Genomic DNA, 18,423 nt, shown 5'->3' on the forward strand with positions numbered 1-18,423 from the left:
CTTTTGATCTCTTGAACTCCACCAAAGATCCTCAAATGACCATCTTTAACAGCTTTGCTCAGTCCTTACTCATCCTCATCTTTAGCTGCCATGTAGATGAGGTCAATATCCACAAGAAACTCACCTGAGTGGGGAAGAAACTCGCTTTCCAGTACAATAGATAGCTATATAATAAAAGCACAATGTTACCCTGAATAGCTGCAGCTCATTACATGGAAAGAAACTGAAAATAAAATCAACACAGAGAAAAGCAGAATCATACCCTGGGGAGAGACCAAGCTTTGATCACATAATTTGAGTGCCTGGATGCAGCTGTACCTGAAGCAAAAGACTCCCAGGCATTTTATATGCCAGAGACAATAAATTTTCATTTGATTTTTTAAATTTTTAAAAGTTGAGTATTGTTCAGATATAAGCTGGAGAGTTCTGACTGATAGTCAAACAGAGAGATACCGTGAGAGTTGTTCAAATAAATGAAGATTATGAATGAGGTCCTGAGTTTGAAATGATAGTTACTAGACCAAACCACAAGGCAACATTGATTTTAATATCACACCACATGCCACCCTGTATTTTTTCCCCCTACAACAAAGGGTCACGTTGTCCAACATCATTATGTATGAGTTTTTGCTTTGTTTGAAGTTAGTACACTTGGTCTCGTTAAATGTCTGCCGGTTTCTTTGGTTGTGTTGAATGATGTCCTTATCTATGTGGCTTTTTCTAGATTCTCTGGGGTATAAATCACCCAGGCACATTATGGATCTTCTCAGTTTATTGTCAGGAAAAGTTGTTGTTCTCTGAAATGTGTGCTTGAACCACTGGAGCAGAGCACTTACGACTGTGTTTTAAGATTATCACAAGAAAAAAATTCTGCAAGCAGTGCTTGAACTAAATTAGGATCTTGCTTTTAGAGAGGCAGGTGTAGGGTGTTTCAAAGCAAAGTGAGCTCTCCTCTGCAAATTTCGTCTTTCTACTCCATCTGGAGCTTGAATTTCCATCCTTGGGGGTAAATCACATCTGCTTTGGATTTCATAGGATGTCTCTTAAGTATCTTCACAGAATTGTTCAAAGATTGCAATCGCTTCTAGTAGATCTGATTCATAAGTTCGTGGGTGCAACAGCTGTTCTCTGAATCAATTTGTCAATGTGAGTGGCGTTTTGAATGGGGGCAGAGATGAGAGCAGACAGCCGGTAGACAGCCATAGGAGGCAGTTTTATAGAAGAGTGGTAAGCCATAAGGATACCATCCCACGATCAAATCTCAGCTCTGCCACTAGCTATGGCACTCTGGTCGATTTTCATATTGTTTTGAGCTTCAGTTTCCTCATCTGTAAAATGAGGTTAATAACAGTACCTGCCTCATGGGTTGCACTGGATTAAATCTGAGAAGAAATGTATACCATTTAGTCTGGTGGGAGAGTTGCAGGTGGCACGTGCTATGGGCATATAGTAAATGTTCATTAAATGGTAGCTATTTGTATGCACCAGGATGCTTTTGATCCAAAAGAAAAATATCTTGATTCAACTGGCTTAAACAATAAAGAAAAATTTATTATCATAGGTAACAGTGACTCCAGGATTAATTCAGTGCCTTGACAACTTCACTAAGACCAACGTTCTTCTTATATTTCTCCTTTGTCATCTTAATGTCAGTAAGTAGCCCTAATGGTGATAAGATGGCTCTCTCAGTTCTAGATGTTATTTTCAGATGTAATATAATGTCCCTCCATGGAAGAGGCTCCATTTTCATTTGTGTGCCTCTTTTTAAGAGCAAAAATACCTTTCTCTAAAAACCCTGGCAGATGTCCACTCACATCTCACAGTTTGTGGGTCTTCAGGGACCCTGGAAGGTGTGGCAACTGGAGGCTCTCAGCCGGTCACACTCCTCCCAGCCACCTCTCATGGCCAGTGCATCACCACACAGGCTTGGGGAGCCTCCCTTTTCTCAGCCTCAAAATGATTATGTGCACAGTGAGGTTGGACAGTTTCCTGTCTACTAGCTGTGTGACTTTGGAAAAGTGGTGTCCCCTCTCTGAGCCTCCATTTTTCCATCCCTAATGTTAATTCCACTTTTCAATACTCACTGTTTGCTGATTGTTTGCCAGATGACACTTGAGGGGCCTGGGACTCAACAGTGAACAAGACACACAGTGCCTGTCCTCATATTGCTGATGCCTGGTGAGAGTCCCCAACTCACAGAGTTGGTTTGATGACCAATCTGGAGATGACCTTGTAAATGGGCTGGTCCTAACTGCATGGTCTCTTTTGCTAACACTGGAGGGTATGCATCCCATAGTTTTGGGACTGCATTAATCTTAAAAGCTATGGGGGTACTCTAAAGTGTGAATTTAGCCACACATTAGCTTAGGTTTTTTCCAGAGCGCAGAACAGCTAAGAATCAAAGGAGCCTAGTTGTATTACACTTGCACAAACCAGTTTTTCTTTTCTGGATTGAAGACCCACATTTTATGTTTAATGGACAAAAGTGATGTTTCCCTTGGCCTGTTTTTTTTGAAGATATCCTTAACAAAATCTGCCTCATCGTTATCAATACCATGACAATTACAACCCCACCTCAAGCCATTTGTTGGCTAAGAATTTGGGTTCTGGAGCCAGACTGTATATTTGAACCATTGCTCTGGCCATGTGACCCTGAGCGAGTCTCTCTATGCCTCAGTTTCATAATCTGTACAATGGGAGAATAAAGGTAACTACTTCCTAAGATGGTTATATTTTGGGGTATATTTAGTTATCTTTTATTGAATATCTACTGTGTGATAGGTGTGTTATTCTTGATGCTGGAGACAGTAGTGAATAAAACAGAGAGATGTTCTAATGGGGGCAATAGGCAATAAATGAGTAAATTTCATGCTGCAATCAACAGAATAAGCCATGAAGAAAAATAAACCAGGGTAATGGGGCTAGAGAGGGTGTATGTGTATGTGTGTGTGTGTGTGTTGCTTTAGGTTGGATGGTCAGGAATGGCCTCTCTAGGGTGGTTACCTTTGAGCAAAGACGTGGAGAAAGTGAGCCATGTGGATATACACAGGGGGAAGAGCAGGGAACAGCTCTTCCGGGCAGAGAGAACTGCAGGTGCAAAGGCCCTGAGGCAGTGAACAGTTTGAGGAATAGCAAGGAGGGTGGTGGGTGCAGCTGCCACAGAGTAAGTGGGAAAAAGCTTAAGCGAGTGAATGAAAGTCAAATGCTTTGAACAGTGCCTGGCATATAGTAAATGCTTGATACATGTTAACTGTTATTGTTATTATTCTTGCTACTAGTCTTAGAATATAAGACTCATTTTGAGGAGACAATTCAGGCTGTGTTTTCTCCTGACACTATAAAATATATTAAAAAATCAATTTGGTTTTCTTCTATGTCTATAATCATTGCAGATCATTTGGAAAATACAGTTGAGGAGACAAATGGAGACAACCACTGTTAATGTTTTAGTGTATTTCCCACTGGTATTTTTATATGCTTAGTTTTTAATTTATCACAACTGTGATCACTACATATACTATATACAATTCTATATTTCTATTTTTTTACTTGACCTAATAACATAAATATGTCCCATAAAGCTATCATACATAATTTGTTATGGCTGAATAATGTTCCACCGAGTGGAATGTACTTATTTCCCAGTTAATGGACATTTAGGTTGCTTTTCATTTCTCTTAATATACATACTGTGCAAAATGTTTTTGTTTGCCTTCGACTTAGGGTTGTTTCTGTAGGTGACATTCTCAGAGATAAAATTACTGGTTAGGCCAGGTGTGGTAGCTCACTCTCCGGGAATCCCAGCACTTTGGGAGGCTGAGGTGGGACGATCGCTGAGCCCAGGAGTTTGAGACCAGCCTAGGCAACAGAGTGAAACCCCATCTCTACAAAAAAAAAAAAAAAAAAAAAGCTAGGTGTTGTGGCACATGTCTGTAGTCCCAGCTACTCAAAAGGCTGAGTTGGGAGGATCGTCTGAGCCTGGGAGTTTAAGGCTGCAGTGAGCCATGATTGTGCCACTGTACTCTAGCCTGGGTGACAGAGCAAGACACGGTCTCAAAAAAAAAAAAAGGAAATTACTGATTTAAAATTCATGGTGGTTGGTTTTTCCTTTACACAAATTTATTTATTTATTTATTTTGAGACAGAGTCTCACTCTGTCACCCAGGCTGGAATGCGTGGTGCAGTCTCGCCTCACTGCACCTCCACCTCCCGGGTTCAAACAATCCTCATGCCTCAGCCTTCCAAGTAACTGGGATTACAGGCATATGCCACTGCACCTGGCTAATTTTTGTGTTTTTAGTAGAGATGGGGTTTCATCATGCTGACCAGATTGGTCTCAAACTCCTGGCCTCAAGGCCCACCTTGGCCTTGCAAGGTGCTGAGATTACAGGCATGGGCCACCACACCAGGCCCCTTTACACAAATTTAAAACCAATAGTATTTATTTGTGTGGTTCTTTGATGTAGAATAGACCAGATCTCTTGGTAGACTTCAGATAGTGCTACATTCCATTTTATTACCTTTCAGAGTTGGAAAAGTTCGTGTCCATTCATCTTGGAGAGTAATGAGATTTTCTATTTCGTGCCCTGGCACATTTTTATTTTGAATTATTTAAGAAAACTCTCTATGCAATGCTTTAGTGAGAATTTATGACTCTTGGTACTACTGGAACTAAGGTGATGGAGGCAGTAAGAATGAAATTTTTTTCCATAGGTCATCAGTTGGGTCAAAGATGGAGCTACTAGCCAGGCCTGAGACCTGAGGTAAGTCTCACCGTCTCTTTGGGCCTCAGTTTCCCCATCTGTATTAAAGATTGCAGGACTTGTGTATTCTTATCATTTGTTATATATCAGGCCCAGTCCTAAGCAATATCTGCATTCACAGATGTAAGTTCTTATAGTAATTGGGTGCTCATATTTTGAGGAATACTGCATTTGACTATAAGCTCCAGGAAGGCAGACACCTCATTTTGTTTTATTCACCATTTGTATTAGCCTGTTAGGGCTGCCATAACAAAATGCCACAGGCTGGGTGGCTTAAACAATGGCAATTTATTTCTCACGGTTCTGGAGGCTGAAAGTCCAAGATCAAGGTGTCAACAGGGTTGGTTTCTCCTGAGGCTTCTCTCCCTGGCTTGCAGACGGCTGCCTTCTCACCATGCTCTCACACAGCTTTGCTACGTGTGCACATATCCCTAGTGTCTCTTCCTCTTCTTATAAGGGTTCCACCCTACTGGCCTCATTTTGACTTAACCATTTAAAGACCTTATCTCCAAACATAGTTGCATTCTGAGGTCCTAGGGTTGGGACTTCAACATGTGAATTTTGGGAGGTACAGTCAGTCAATGTAGATCCAGCTTTTAGCACCACCATTATCATCATATATTAGGCAGCAAATGCAGATCCACATCCCCTCAGTTCCTAGTTGTAGAACAAATGAATGAATGAAGTCTGGGAAAGCTGACATTTCCAGTTCAGTCCCAGCAGCCAAGGCAATTGCATTCTATATTACCTCATCTCTAATTTTATCCCCGTTCTGTAGGTGTGGACATTGAGGTGTAGATGTGTGAAATGATTCAGTGAAGGTCACATAGCCACTTATGGAGGAGGTGGGACTTGAGTCCAGGCCTCCCTGATGTCAGGGCCAGAATTTCTAACCTCTCTGCTGCACTGAGAAGATAGGCTTGATCATTGCCAAACTCCCTTAATCCAATTTTAGAATTTTCTACAAATCTTCCTCTTTTCATTGAACTAAGGCTTCCTTATCAGATTGGGTAGGAAGAAGCCAAGAAGAAATTCTTGCACAATGAGGGATGATTCGGGGTCCAAAAGTTGAATTTTTCTCATCCCCTTTTATATATCCTTTTTAATTTTATTTATTTATTTACTTTTTACAAAATGTAACTTATGCCAGCTCTGTGAAGCAGAAAGTTTTGACTTTTTTTCCCCAGTGCTGCATCCTAGTTTCTAGAATAGTGTCTGACACATGAAGACAATAAATATTTATTGAATGAAGTAACAGATATGTGTTTACACATTTTTTTTTTTTTTTTTGAGATAGGGTCTCGCTCTGTCACCCAGGCTGGAGTGCAGGAGCAGATCGTAGTTCACCGCAACCTCCGCCTCCTGGGCTCCAGTGATCCTTCCATCTTAGCCTCCTGAGTAGCTGGGACCACAGGCGAGTGACATTACACCTGGCTAATTTTTTAATGTTTTTGTAGAGACAGGGGTCTCACTATGTGGTCTAGGCTGGTCTGGAACTCCTGACCACAAGTGATCCTCCCACCTTGGCTTCCCAAAGTGCTGGGATTACAGACATGAGCCATAGCTCCTGGCAACATTTAATTTTTAATACAACTGTGTTCGTATTATTAATACCATTCAAGGCTGGTGTGGTGACTCATATCTGTAATCCCAGCACTTTGGGAGGCTGAGATGGGTGGATCGCTTGAGCTCAGGAGTTCCAGACCAGCCTAGGCAACATGGCAAAACCCCGTTCCTAAAAAAAACAAAACAAAAATTATCCAGGCATGGTGGTGCATGCTTGTAGTCCCAGCTACTTGGGAGGCTGATGCAGGAGGATGGCTTGAGCCCCGGTGGAGGTGGAGGCTGTAGTGAGCAGAGATTGCACCATTGCACCCCAGCCTGGGCAACACAGTGAGACCTCGTTACTAAAAAAAACCCCAAAAAACAAACAAACAAACAAAATCCCAACAAAAACCAACCCCCGCCCCCAGCTAAACCAAAACCATTCAACATTTTAAAAACTTCATTATATTATCTTGGTACGTTTGCTTGTGAGTTCTATAGATCTGTCTTACTCTTGCTACAGGAGACTTCAAATGCCATGGAATACATGAACTTTCATTTTCTAATTGTGCTAAATATAAAGAACATAAAACTTACCATTCTCACCATTTAAAAATATACAGTTGAGTAACATTAAGGACATTCACAACATTGTTCAACCATTACTACTGTCCATTTCCAGAACCTTTTCATCATTCCAAACAGAAACTCTGTACCTGTTAAACAATAATTCCCATCTCCATTCTCTTCTCCCTAGCCCCTGGACACCATGTTTCTATTTTCTGCTTCTGTGAAATTGCCTCTTCTACATACCTCATGTAAGTGGAATCATACAATATTTGTCCTTTTGTGTGAGGCTTGTTTTACATAGCATAATGTTTTACGGGTTCCGTGTTTTGTAGCATGTATCAGTATTTCATTCCTTTTTAAAGGCTGAATAATATTTCATTGTATGGCTAGGCCACATTTTGTTTATCCACCCATTCATCTGGTGGAAGAATTGGGGTTGTTTCCACATTTTGGCTATTGTGAATAGTACTGCTATGAACATTTATGTACAAATGTCCATTTGAGTCTCTGCTTTCAAGTCTTTTGAGTACATACCTAGAAGTGGAATTACTAGATCATGTGGGAATTGTTTTTGAGAAACTGCCAAGTGGAGACCTTCATTTAAAAAAATCTAGAGCCAGGGTGTGGTGGCTCACACCTATAATCCCAGCACTTTGAGAGGCTGAGGTGGGAGGATCACTTGAAGCCAGGAGTTCGAGACCAGCCTGGGCAACATAGTGAGACTCTCTCTGTACAAAAACATGAAAATATTAGCTGGGTGTGGTAGCGCTTACCTGTAGTCCCAGCTGTTTGGGAGGCTGAGGTGGGAGGATTGCTTGTGCCCAGGAACTTGAGGCTGTCATGATCGTGCCACTATATTCCAGCCTGGGTGACAGAAAAAGACCCTGTTTCTCAAAAACAACAAAACTCCAAACCTGTTACTCCCTCCATTTGTTCTAATAACATGGGGCCAGAGTGGAAAGGGACTGGACTGGTGGCTGTTGAGTGACCCAGGAGAGAACACAGGCTCTGATCTTGGAGAGTCCCACCACCTGGTGTGGTTCCTGCACAGTTTATTCTCCTCCTCCTTTCTTTCCTCTGCCCCATGCAAAAGCTCATTCATTCATTTAATTACTCATTCATTCATTAATTCATTTTCAACAATATTCCCTGATTGCTTTTGTCATGTTTCAGGCACTGTTTAGGTGCTGGAATGTTTTGGTGAAAATAAGCAGCCAAAACCTCTGCCCTCAAAGAGCAAAACAGTCATGCATGGCTTAATGATGGAGATGTGCTCTGAGAAATGCATCCTTAGGTGATTTCGTTGTCATTTGACTGTCATAGAGTATACTTACATCAACCTAGATGGTATAGTCTATTGTACCACTAGGCTGTATAGTGTAGCCTATTGCTTCTTGGCTGCAAATCTGTACAGCATGTTACTGTACTGAATACTGTAGGCGGCTATAACACAGTTGTAAGTATTTGTGTATCTAAACATATCTAAATAGAAAAAGTACAATAAAAATACAGTATAAAAGATAAATACAGGCCGAGGGAGGTGGCTCACACCTGTAATCCCAGCACTTTGGGAGGCCGAGGTGGACGGATCACTTGAGGTCAGGAGTTCGAGACCAGCCTGGTCAACGGTGAAACCCCATCGCTACTAAAAACACAAAAATTAGCCTGTATTCCCAGCTACTCAAGAGGCTGAGGCATGAGAATTGCTTGAACCTGGGAGGCAGAGATTGCAGTGAGCTGAGATCGTGCCACTGCACTCCAGCCTGGGTGACACAGCGAGACTCCATCTAAAAAAAAAAAGAAAAAAAAAAGATAAATTTAATTGTACACCTGTATAGAGAGCTTACCAGGAATGGAGCTTGCAGGACTGGAGTGTGCTGTGGGTGAGGGGTGAGTCAGTGAGTGAGTGGTGAGTGAATGCGAAGGCCTAGGACATTACTGTGCACTGCTGTGGACTTTATAAACACTGTCCACTTAGGCTACACTGAATTTATTTAAAAATTTCTTTCCTCAATAATAAATTAGCTTATTATAACCTTTTTACTTTATATACTTAAAAAAACCCTTTTATTTTAGGTTCGGAGGTACATGTGAAAGTTTGTTATATAGGCAAACTCGTGTCATGGGGGTTTGTTGTATTAGGTATTAAGCCTAGTACCCAATAGTTATCTTTAATCTTTTAAAATTTTGACTCTTGTGAAAACACAAAGACATTGTTAAATCACAAACACATTGTATAGCTGTACAAAATATTTTCTTTCCTTATATCCTTATTCTATAAGCTTTTTTAATTTTAAGAACTTTTTATTTTATTTTTACTTTTTAAACTTTTTTTTGTTAAAAACGATAACACAAGCACACACATTAGCCTAGGCCTACACACACATACATTGTTAAAGACACATACACTGTATTAGCTGTATTAGTCAAGATCGTTACCTTCCACTTCACAACTTTTCCACTGGAAGATCTTCAGGGGCAAGAACTTGCACGGAGCTGTCCTCTCCTATGATAACAATCCCTTCTTCTGGAATCCCTCCTGAAGGACCTGGCTGAGGCTCTTGAGGAGATGTCACTCTTTTCAGAAACACGTCCGTGGGGGGTTTGCTTGGTTTGTTTCCTTTTGTCATCATAGATGTGCTTGTAAGCAGATAATACACCATGAACATTCCCCTCTATTAATGAAAGCCTTTCAGTGTTGGGGTCCTTATTGCTTTCAAACTCTTTAAGGAGCTTTTTGAGGTCTGCAGAAGCATCTACTAAACCCGTCCCTGTGAATTTTCTTGGGGATTCTTCTTTTCCTTCTTCTGCAGTTTTCTTTTCTCTTGCCTTGTTTTTTCACTATGCGTTCCTGCTCCAGTTCCAACTTCTCATTAGTTAATTCCTCAGGAACCACCTCTAGGAGCTCCTTAGTGTCATCTTCATCCACACTCGGGTTAAAGTTGTTTGCCGTCTCAGCCAGAGCTTTGTCGATTTTTGCAACGTCCCCATTCTTGGCAAAGCCTTTGAAATCACAGAGAAATCCCTTGAGTATCTTCTTGCATATTTCATTTATATATTCCTTGTTGACATCACCCCAAGCCTCAGCAAGGTTCTTGGTGTAGTTATAGATGTTGCAATTCTTTCAGAATTCATCAGTGTCTTCCTCAGTTGCAGCAGTAGGCTGGGCAAAGGTTCTCCTCAGATGGTAGGTCTTACAAGCTGCTGTAACTCCTTGATCCATTGGTTAGTTCAAGGAGGTGGTGTTCAAAGGTAGAAACACCACTTTGATATTGGGATGAAGATCACCAATAAAAGGAGTATGTGTGGGAGCATTATCAACACTAAGCAAAATCGTGAAAGGCTTGTTCTTCTCCTCTATCAGTGTTTCCCCATTTTGCTGGCAGAGCAATTCAGGAGGGCATCATCCATCCATGACTTCTTATTCGTGTGTCATCCATCCATGACTTCTTATTCCTCCTCCACTCCTCTGGTGGTGTGTGCTGACTGATATGCTTGAAGGCCATGGCTTGAAGGCCAGACCACAAAGGGTTTCATTTTGTAGCCTGCAACATTGTCTCAGAGCAAGACAGTTATCCTGTCCTTAAAAGCCTTGAAACCTGGCATTGACTTGGCCTCCTTATGGATGAAAGTCCTTTCAGGCATCTGTTTCCAGAATAGGGAAGATTTGCTCTGGCAAGTAATTTTCCTCTACAATCAGCTTATCTAGAGTTTCCAAAAATTCTTCAGCTGCCTTCACATCAGCACTTGCAGACGCACCACTCACATTTTCATTATGTAATGAATAATGATTCATGAATTGTTTAAACCACCCAGCGCTAGCAGTAAACTCAACATCATAGTCGGGTCCAGCCTTTTCTTTCAGCATTGCGAAACCAGCTTTTTGCTTAAACCGTGATCATCCTGGTGCTGAGAGGGACCTTGTGTGTCCGGTCTTAAATCTAGGTCAATAGAAGTTTCTTCATGTCTGATTTGGGCCCATCTCGAATTTTTGTTGGTCTTTTTTTTTTTTTTTTTTTGAGACAGTCTTGCTCTGTCACCCAGGCTGGAGTGCAGTGGCGCGATCTCAGCTCACTGCAACCTCCGCCTCCCAGGTCCCAGCGATTCTGGTGCCTCAGCCTCCTGATTAGCTGGGATTACAGGTGCGCACCACCATGCTTGGCTGATTTTTTTGTATTTTTAGTAGAGACGGGGTTTCGCCGTGTTGACCAGGCTGTTCTTGAACTCCTGACCTCAGGTGATCCGCCAGCCTCAGCCTCCCAAAGTGCTGGGATTACAGGCATGAACTACCACGCCCAGTCCCATTTTTGTTAGTCTTGTTACCTTCAATGAAGCAGATCCTTAAACAACTCCAGTCACTTTGTTCTTGTTCAAGATCATAGCTGCAGGAATGGGACATGCTTGCCTAGTGAGCAACAACCATCACTTTCAATTTCATTTTTTCATTTCCTGGTCAGTCGCTCTACGTGGCCTCTTACTGGTAACATTAGCTGTCGATTTTGTGCACTTAGGGGCCATGATGGACAGAACAAGAGCACAAGAGAAAATGATGCAGCCACGAGTCTTGGTAAACACAGATGTATGAGGCTGCTTCTGGGCTAACATGGCATCCTGCTTTACAGCAAACTTTTCTTTCATTATTATAGATTCAGGGGGCACATGTGCAAAGTTGTTTGCCATCTCAACCACAGCTGTGTTGATTTTTGCAACCTCCTCAACCTTGGCAAATCCTTTGACGTCATAGATAAATCTCTCGAGTATCTTCTTGCAGATGCCATTTATATACTCCTTGGTGACATCACCCCAAGCCTAAGCAAGGTTCTTAGTGTACTTATAGATGTTGTAATTCTTCCAGAATTTATCAGTATCTTCTCAGTGTCTTCCTCAGTTGCACTGATGGGTATATTGTGTAATGGTGAGGTTTGGGCCTCCATTGTATCCGTAACCCAAATAGTGAACATTGTACCCAACAGGTAATTTTTCAATACTCAATCCCTTCCCACTCTTCCCCCTTTTGGAGTCCCCAGTGTCTATTATTCCCCTCTCTATGTCCATGTGTACTCATCGTTTAGCTCCCACTTATTGGTGAGAATATGTAATATTTGATTTTCTGTTTCTGAGTTATTTCCCATAGGATAATGGCTTCCAGTTCCACCCATGTTGCTGTGAAAGACATGATTTCATACTTTTTAATGGCCATATAGTATTCCATGGTGTATATATATATATATCTCCACATTTTCTTTATCCAATTATCCGTTGATGGGCACTTAGGTTGATTCCATGACTTTGCTATTGTGAATAGTGATGTGATAAACATATGAGTGAATGTGTCTTTTTTATATAATAATTTATTTTTTGGGGGTAGATATCCAGTAGTGGAATTTCTGGGTTGAATGGTAGCTTATTTTTGGTTCTTTGATAAATCTCCATACTGTTTTCCATAAAGGTTGTTCTAATTTACATTCCTACCAGTAGTGTTCCCTTTCCTCCACATCCTTGCCAACACATATTGTTTTTTGACTTTATAATAATAGCCATTCTGACTGGTGTAAGATGGGATCTCATTGTAGTTTTAATTTGCATTTCTCTGATGATTAGTGATGTTGAGCATTTTTTCATATGTTTGTTGGCCACTTGTATGTCTTCTTTTGAGAAATGTCTGTTTATATTCTTTGCCTACTTTTTAATGGCGTTATTTGTTTTTTTTCTTGTTGAGTTGTTGGAGTTCCTTGTAGATTCTGGATATTAGTCCTTTGTCAGATGCACAAACTTTTTATAAGCAGAAGGAATACACTCTAAAATAATGATAAAGCATAGTAAATATATAAATCAGTGACATAGACATTTCTTATTATTATCAAGTATTATGTACTGTACAGAATTTCATGTGCTATACTTTCATACAACTGATGGCATAATGAATTTGATTAGACCAACATCACCACAAGCAAATGAGTAATGCGTTATGCTATGATCTTATGATGGCTATGATGTCATTAGGTGATAGGAATTTTCCAGCTCCATTATAACCTTATGGGATCACTATTGTAGGTTTTTGTGGTCCATCATTGACCTAAACATTATGTGGTATGTGATTGTATTATGATAATTATGAACAGTCCAAAAAACAAAATGAATAAATAAATAATACAGAGGCTTTAGAAAGTGAAGATTGCCATGAAAAAATGAAATAGGGGAAGTGGGTAGGGAGTGCTGAGATGATGGGTGCTGTGATTTTTAAATAGGAGGTCAGAGGAAGCCTCACTGGGAAAGTGACATTTGAGCAACGACCTGAAGAAGGGAGGGAGTTGACTGTGTGGATAAGGGGAAGAGCATTCCAGGCAGAGGGAACAGCCAGTGCAAAGGCCCTGAGGTGGGTGCCTCCCTGCTGTGCTCATGGAACAGTGTAACTGAGGCAGTGTGAGCAAGAGGGAATGTGGGAGGAGATGAGGTTGGTGAGATCATGGGGCAGATTGCACAGAGCCTTGTAGACCACTGTCAAGTCTGTGAAGTAGGGCATCTCTGGAAGACTTTGATGGAGGAATAGTGGGATCTGATTTTAAAATCTTATTTTATTTATGTATTTTTTATTTTATTTATTTATTTATTTTAAGATGGAATCTTGCTCTGTCGTCCAGGCTGAAGTGTAGTGGTGCCATCTCGGATCACTGCAACCTCCACCTCCCCAGTTCAAGCGATACTTGTGCCTCAGCCTCCCGAGTAGCTGGGATTACAGGTATGCCACCATGCCTGGCTAATTTTTGTATTTTTAGTAGAGACGGGGTTTCGTCATGTTGGCCAGGCTGGTCTTGAACTCCTGACCTCAAGTGATCTGCCCACCTCGGCCTCCCGAAGTGTTGGGATTGCAGGTGTGAGCTATAGTGCCTGGCCATCTTATTTTATTTTTAGCAGGACCATTCTGTCTGCTGTGTTGACAGTAGCCTGCAGGGCATTGAGGACAAAGGCAGGGAGACCCATTAGAAAACAGTTACAATGATCTGGGTGAGAGAAGACGATGCCTCCTTCCAGGGTGTCAGCTGTGCAGGTGATAAGAGGTGTTTGGATGCTGGACATATTTTGCAGGCTGAGCCAATAGGATTGCTGATGGATCGTATGGCTTGTTTGTCTGTAAAATGCTCTAATGAAAACAAATGTTTTGCTGTATCTGTAGGAATGGCTGCTAAGTGTTTGATCTATTGGGGCAAGATCAATTTGTTGATAGGTAATGGTTGCTGTTGGACTGGTGCCCAGATTGCCAGATTAATTGACCTTCCAGGCCAATGGCGCCTCATGGTCCATCTACTTGGGCTTGGAGGAAGGGGAAAAAGATGCTGATATTAACAGTTAACATTGAGAACTCACTTTATACCAGGCACTGTGCTTAGCACTCATATCTCATGTAGTAGATAGATTATCTTTGTTATGTACTTAGCCATTTTTTGAAACAATCACAAATTTACAGAAAAGTTGTGAGTACAGCACCAGAGTTTTTTTTCCCACTGAATCACTTGAGAGTAAATTGCTACCTGCTGCCCCATCACCTAGAAATACTTTAGTGTTTATGTCCTACAAACAAAGATATTCTCCTGCTTAGCCACATTACAACCATCCTAACCAAGAAATGAACGTGAATGCATCACGACAATCTAGCCCACAGGAAAGTCCTTTGGAGTGAAAGGATCTCACCTAGAATCAGGCATCACATTTACTTGTCATATATCTTTAATCTCCTTCAGTTTGGAATGCTTTCTTAGACTGTCTTTGACTTTCCTAACCTTGACACTTTTGAAGATTATGGGCCAGTTTTCTGTTGAATGTCCCTCAGATTTGATTTATCTGATGTTTTCTGATGATTAAATTCAGGTTGTGCATCTTTAGCAAGAGTATTACAGAAGGGATGCTGGTTTCTCCTTGCATCTTGTTGGGTGGCACATGATTTTGATCTGTCTCATTACTGATGATATTCAATTTGATCACTTGATTAAGGTAGTATCTGCCAGGCTTCTATAAGTAAAGTTATCCTTTTCTTTTTTATAATTGGTATCTATTTTGTGGGAGATAGTTTGAGGCTATGTAAAAATCCCATTCCTCATCTAACTTTATCTTTCTGCCAATCAATCTATCTATCCATCAATTGATCACTGTATGGACTCATTGTTGTCGATTTCATTTAATGGGGTTCTAACTATCATTGTCCCTGGTTTGGCCAGTAGGAGCTCTTTCACGCTGACTCCTAGGTCTGTTTGATCTGTCTGCATCATTCTTCGAGTGCCCCTTTGCTTTCTGGTACAGGATACTCCAGTTTCATCTTGCACTTTTCTTGCTCCAGCCCTGCTATCAGTCATTTCTCCAAAAAGCCCTGTCTCTTTTTAGTGGTGAATGGTTTTTAGAAGCTAGGATCTGGGTATGAGGTGTGCTCATCAATATTGGGGTATTGCTTTTTCCAGGTCCTCTAAGAGACAGAAGTAGGGAAGATATGGATATGAATATATAAGCACACATACATATGCAAATATATACATATTATATGCATTGATAAACAAATATATGCATATTATGTATCTATGCATTGTTAAATATATACATAAATAAATATACAGACATGCATAATCAATCTATATATATCAATCTACATCAGTCTATATATTGAAAACCATAGAACTCTAATTCTAATTCAATGCCACAGAGTTTATTCTAGTTTTCTCCCTTTCTATATTTGTAACTCCCTTATCTAATATTGACTAAAGTGACACACATTATTCTTTCTCTAGTTGCTTATTTGATTAATCTTCCTATATGTGAACAGTCTGCTTTCTTGGCCACACCCCCTGCCCCATACCAATTCCCTTCTCATCCTACTCCTGACCTCTCCCCATCTCCTGTCTTGCTCTGTACCACCTGATGACTGCCAAAAGGAAGCAAAAAGGAAAAGCTATAAAAACTATTTTTTGGTTGGGTGTGGTGGTTCACCTCTGTAATCTCAACACTTTGGGAGGCTGAGGCAGGAGGGTCACTTGAGGCCAGCAGTTTGAGGCTATACTGAGCTATGATTTCACAATTGCACTCCAGCCTGGGTGACAAAGTGAGACCCTGTCTCCAAAACAAACAAAAATCCCAAAACTATTTTTTAAATCCTATTTTATAGATGGAAAAACTGAGGTCCAGGAAAGATTAAGCAACATGCCCACAGCTAGTGTGCAGTGGAGGAGGGGTTCAAATCTATGAAGTCTAGTTCCAGCTCTTGCTCTTAATTAACCCTTAGGTCACACTGATCTATGCACAGGGTGATGAATAGATTCTCATGGGATCTGACAGCTGGGCAGTAGAGCCTCAGGAGAATAGACAAGCTCTGGTCATCTACCAGTTGGCTTGGTACCATCTTTAGAACAGGGAAAGGAGTCTGCCTTCATTCCATCACGGGCTCACTTCTGGCCTCATAGAGGCTTAGTTTCCTTAACTGAAAAATAGAGATAATTATAGTGCCTGCCTCAGAGGGTTCGTGTGAATAGGCAACGTGATTATGTATGGAATGCATCATCTAGATACACTCTTGGGTCCCTGAGCCTCAGACCCATGCTGTACCCACTCTTGTGGAATACAGAATAGTGGCTGGGAGCAGGATGAGACCTTGGGTGCCTCACTTAGCTTTTTGGTGCCTCAGTTTCCTCAAGTGCAAAGTAGAAGTGTGGGATTTAAAGTCAGACAGACCTAAGTTCAAATCTTGGATCTACTACTCACTTGATAGATGGCCTTGAGCAAGCCAGAGCTACTCCCTAAGCCTTAGTTTTTCCATCTGACAAGGGGGATAACTACAGCCCCTGCTTTCTTAGGCAGGTGTGTGGATTCTGTGGAGGAAATTTGTGTAGAGGACCTAGCAGATAACTGGCCCATAGAAAGTGGTGGGTAAATGTGCACCTGGGATTCTTGTTTAGGTTTTAGGAAATAGCGTGTTTTATTTAAAAGGCAAAAATAGCAAGTAGAAACACTATTTGGTCTATACATATGGAAGGGATCTTCCTGGAAGGAAACAGTTGTCATCTCATTTTACAGATGAGGCAACTGAACCTCAGAAATGAGTGAGAGGCTCTTGATAGGAAGCAGCTGTGTGGTTCAGAGTTTTGTCTCCTGTTCAGTCTTCAGAATATTCCCTTAAGAGTGGACGTGCTACCTTCTGTGAGCAATTAAGGAAGTGATTTTGGAAGCACTTCCGCTGATTAAAATGAAAACACTTTGTTTCTGTGGGAGCATTGAACAAACTCTCCCCAGCCACCACCCACCCCCCAAATAAAAGGACCCAGTGCATTTTGGGTTGGTGGCCATCTGCAGCTGCACCTGAGGTGCAGCCGTACACCTGAGGTGTTTGAACATCAAAGCAGGGATCATCCCCTCCTCTCTATACAATGGGGACAAAATTGCTTTCTTCTGACTGAGATATAATTGCGTCAGAATCTCAGTAGGGACAAGGGAGGGCAAAATGCTGAAAGTCATTCTGTACCTCTGCAAAGTTATTTACTCTACAAGCATTGAGCAGAGCAGCTTTGCTTTCTTTGGGTTTCGATTAACTTTTCTTTTTTGGTCTACCACGTATTGAGTGCTTTCTGCGTGAGTGACTCTGTATGAAGCTCTTTATCTATTGTAAGGGAGTGTTTCCCTGGCGTGTCTCCCATTTGACTCACTCCAGATTAATCACTTCTCCAATTAAGTCTAACTCCAAAGAAACACAATGCTGGACAAAGAAGTTTTAGCATGAGATACATTTATATATCCATCCATCCATCAGTCCATCCATTCATCCATCCATCCATCCATCCTGTGAGAAAAGTATTGTTATTTCCATTTATAGATCAGGAACCCAAAGCTCAGAGAGGTTGTGATATGTCTAAGATCAAACAATGAGAAGCAGTGCTGGCTTTTGCTATATGCAAAATGGGAGCTCATTCCTCTCCCATGGTCTATGGCAGAGGTCAGCAGGCATTTCTTGGAAGGGGCCAGTTAGCAATTATTTTAGGTTTTGCAAACTATATGGTTTCTCTCTCAGTTGCTGAATGCTATATGGTTTCTCTCTCAACTGCGGAACTCTGAGTGAGTTCAGTACCAAAGCATTGTAGCAGGGAAGCAGCCATAGACAATATATAACTGAATGGGTGTGGCTGTATTCCAATAAAACTTTGCTTACAAAAAAAAAAAAAAAAACAAAACCAGGTAGCAGGCCAGATTTGACCCATGGGTCATAGTTGGCCAACTCCTGCTTTACAGTCCTGTTAATCATGGTGGCCCATTCTTCCCAAACCCCTAGTTATAGGGGTGAGTGCATGACCAGGCTGGGGCAATCAGAGGAGACTTCTCTGGGATTGAAAAATTTATGTTGAAGAAGTATCCTTTCCACTGGGTTTCTAAGCTAGAAGAATATGAACATGGAGCTGGAGATGGCTATCATGTAGAGTGAAGCCAAGCAGAGATGAGGATGGCTAAGTGATTGGTGTGTGTGTGTGTGTGTGTGTGTGTGTGAAAGAGAGAGAGAGAGAGAGAGAGAGAGAGAGAA

General features: G+C 41.3%; 1 protein-coding gene across 3 annotated transcripts in view; it reads left to right on the forward strand.

Annotated features, from left to right (window-relative positions):
• The window catches only part of RPH3A (rabphilin 3A), a 318,385-nt gene that overhangs the window by 62,902 nt on the left and 237,060 nt on the right, over positions 1-18,423 (forward strand). The window contains exons 2-3 of one of the 3 annotated variants that reach the window (XM_055359157.2): positions 4,714-4,763; positions 7,066-7,126. The exons of the other annotated variants lie outside the window; for them this stretch is intronic. The gene's annotated coding sequence lies outside the window, so the exon portion shown is untranslated. The remainder of the gene's footprint in view (positions 1-4,713; positions 4,764-7,065; positions 7,127-18,423) is intronic. 3 annotated transcript variants of the gene reach the window in all.

This window comes from Gorilla gorilla, chromosome 10 (assembly GCF_029281585.2).
Source record: "Gorilla gorilla gorilla isolate KB3781 chromosome 10, NHGRI_mGorGor1-v2.1_pri, whole genome shotgun sequence".
Taxonomy (NCBI): Eukaryota; Metazoa; Chordata; class Mammalia; order Primates; family Hominidae; genus Gorilla; species Gorilla gorilla.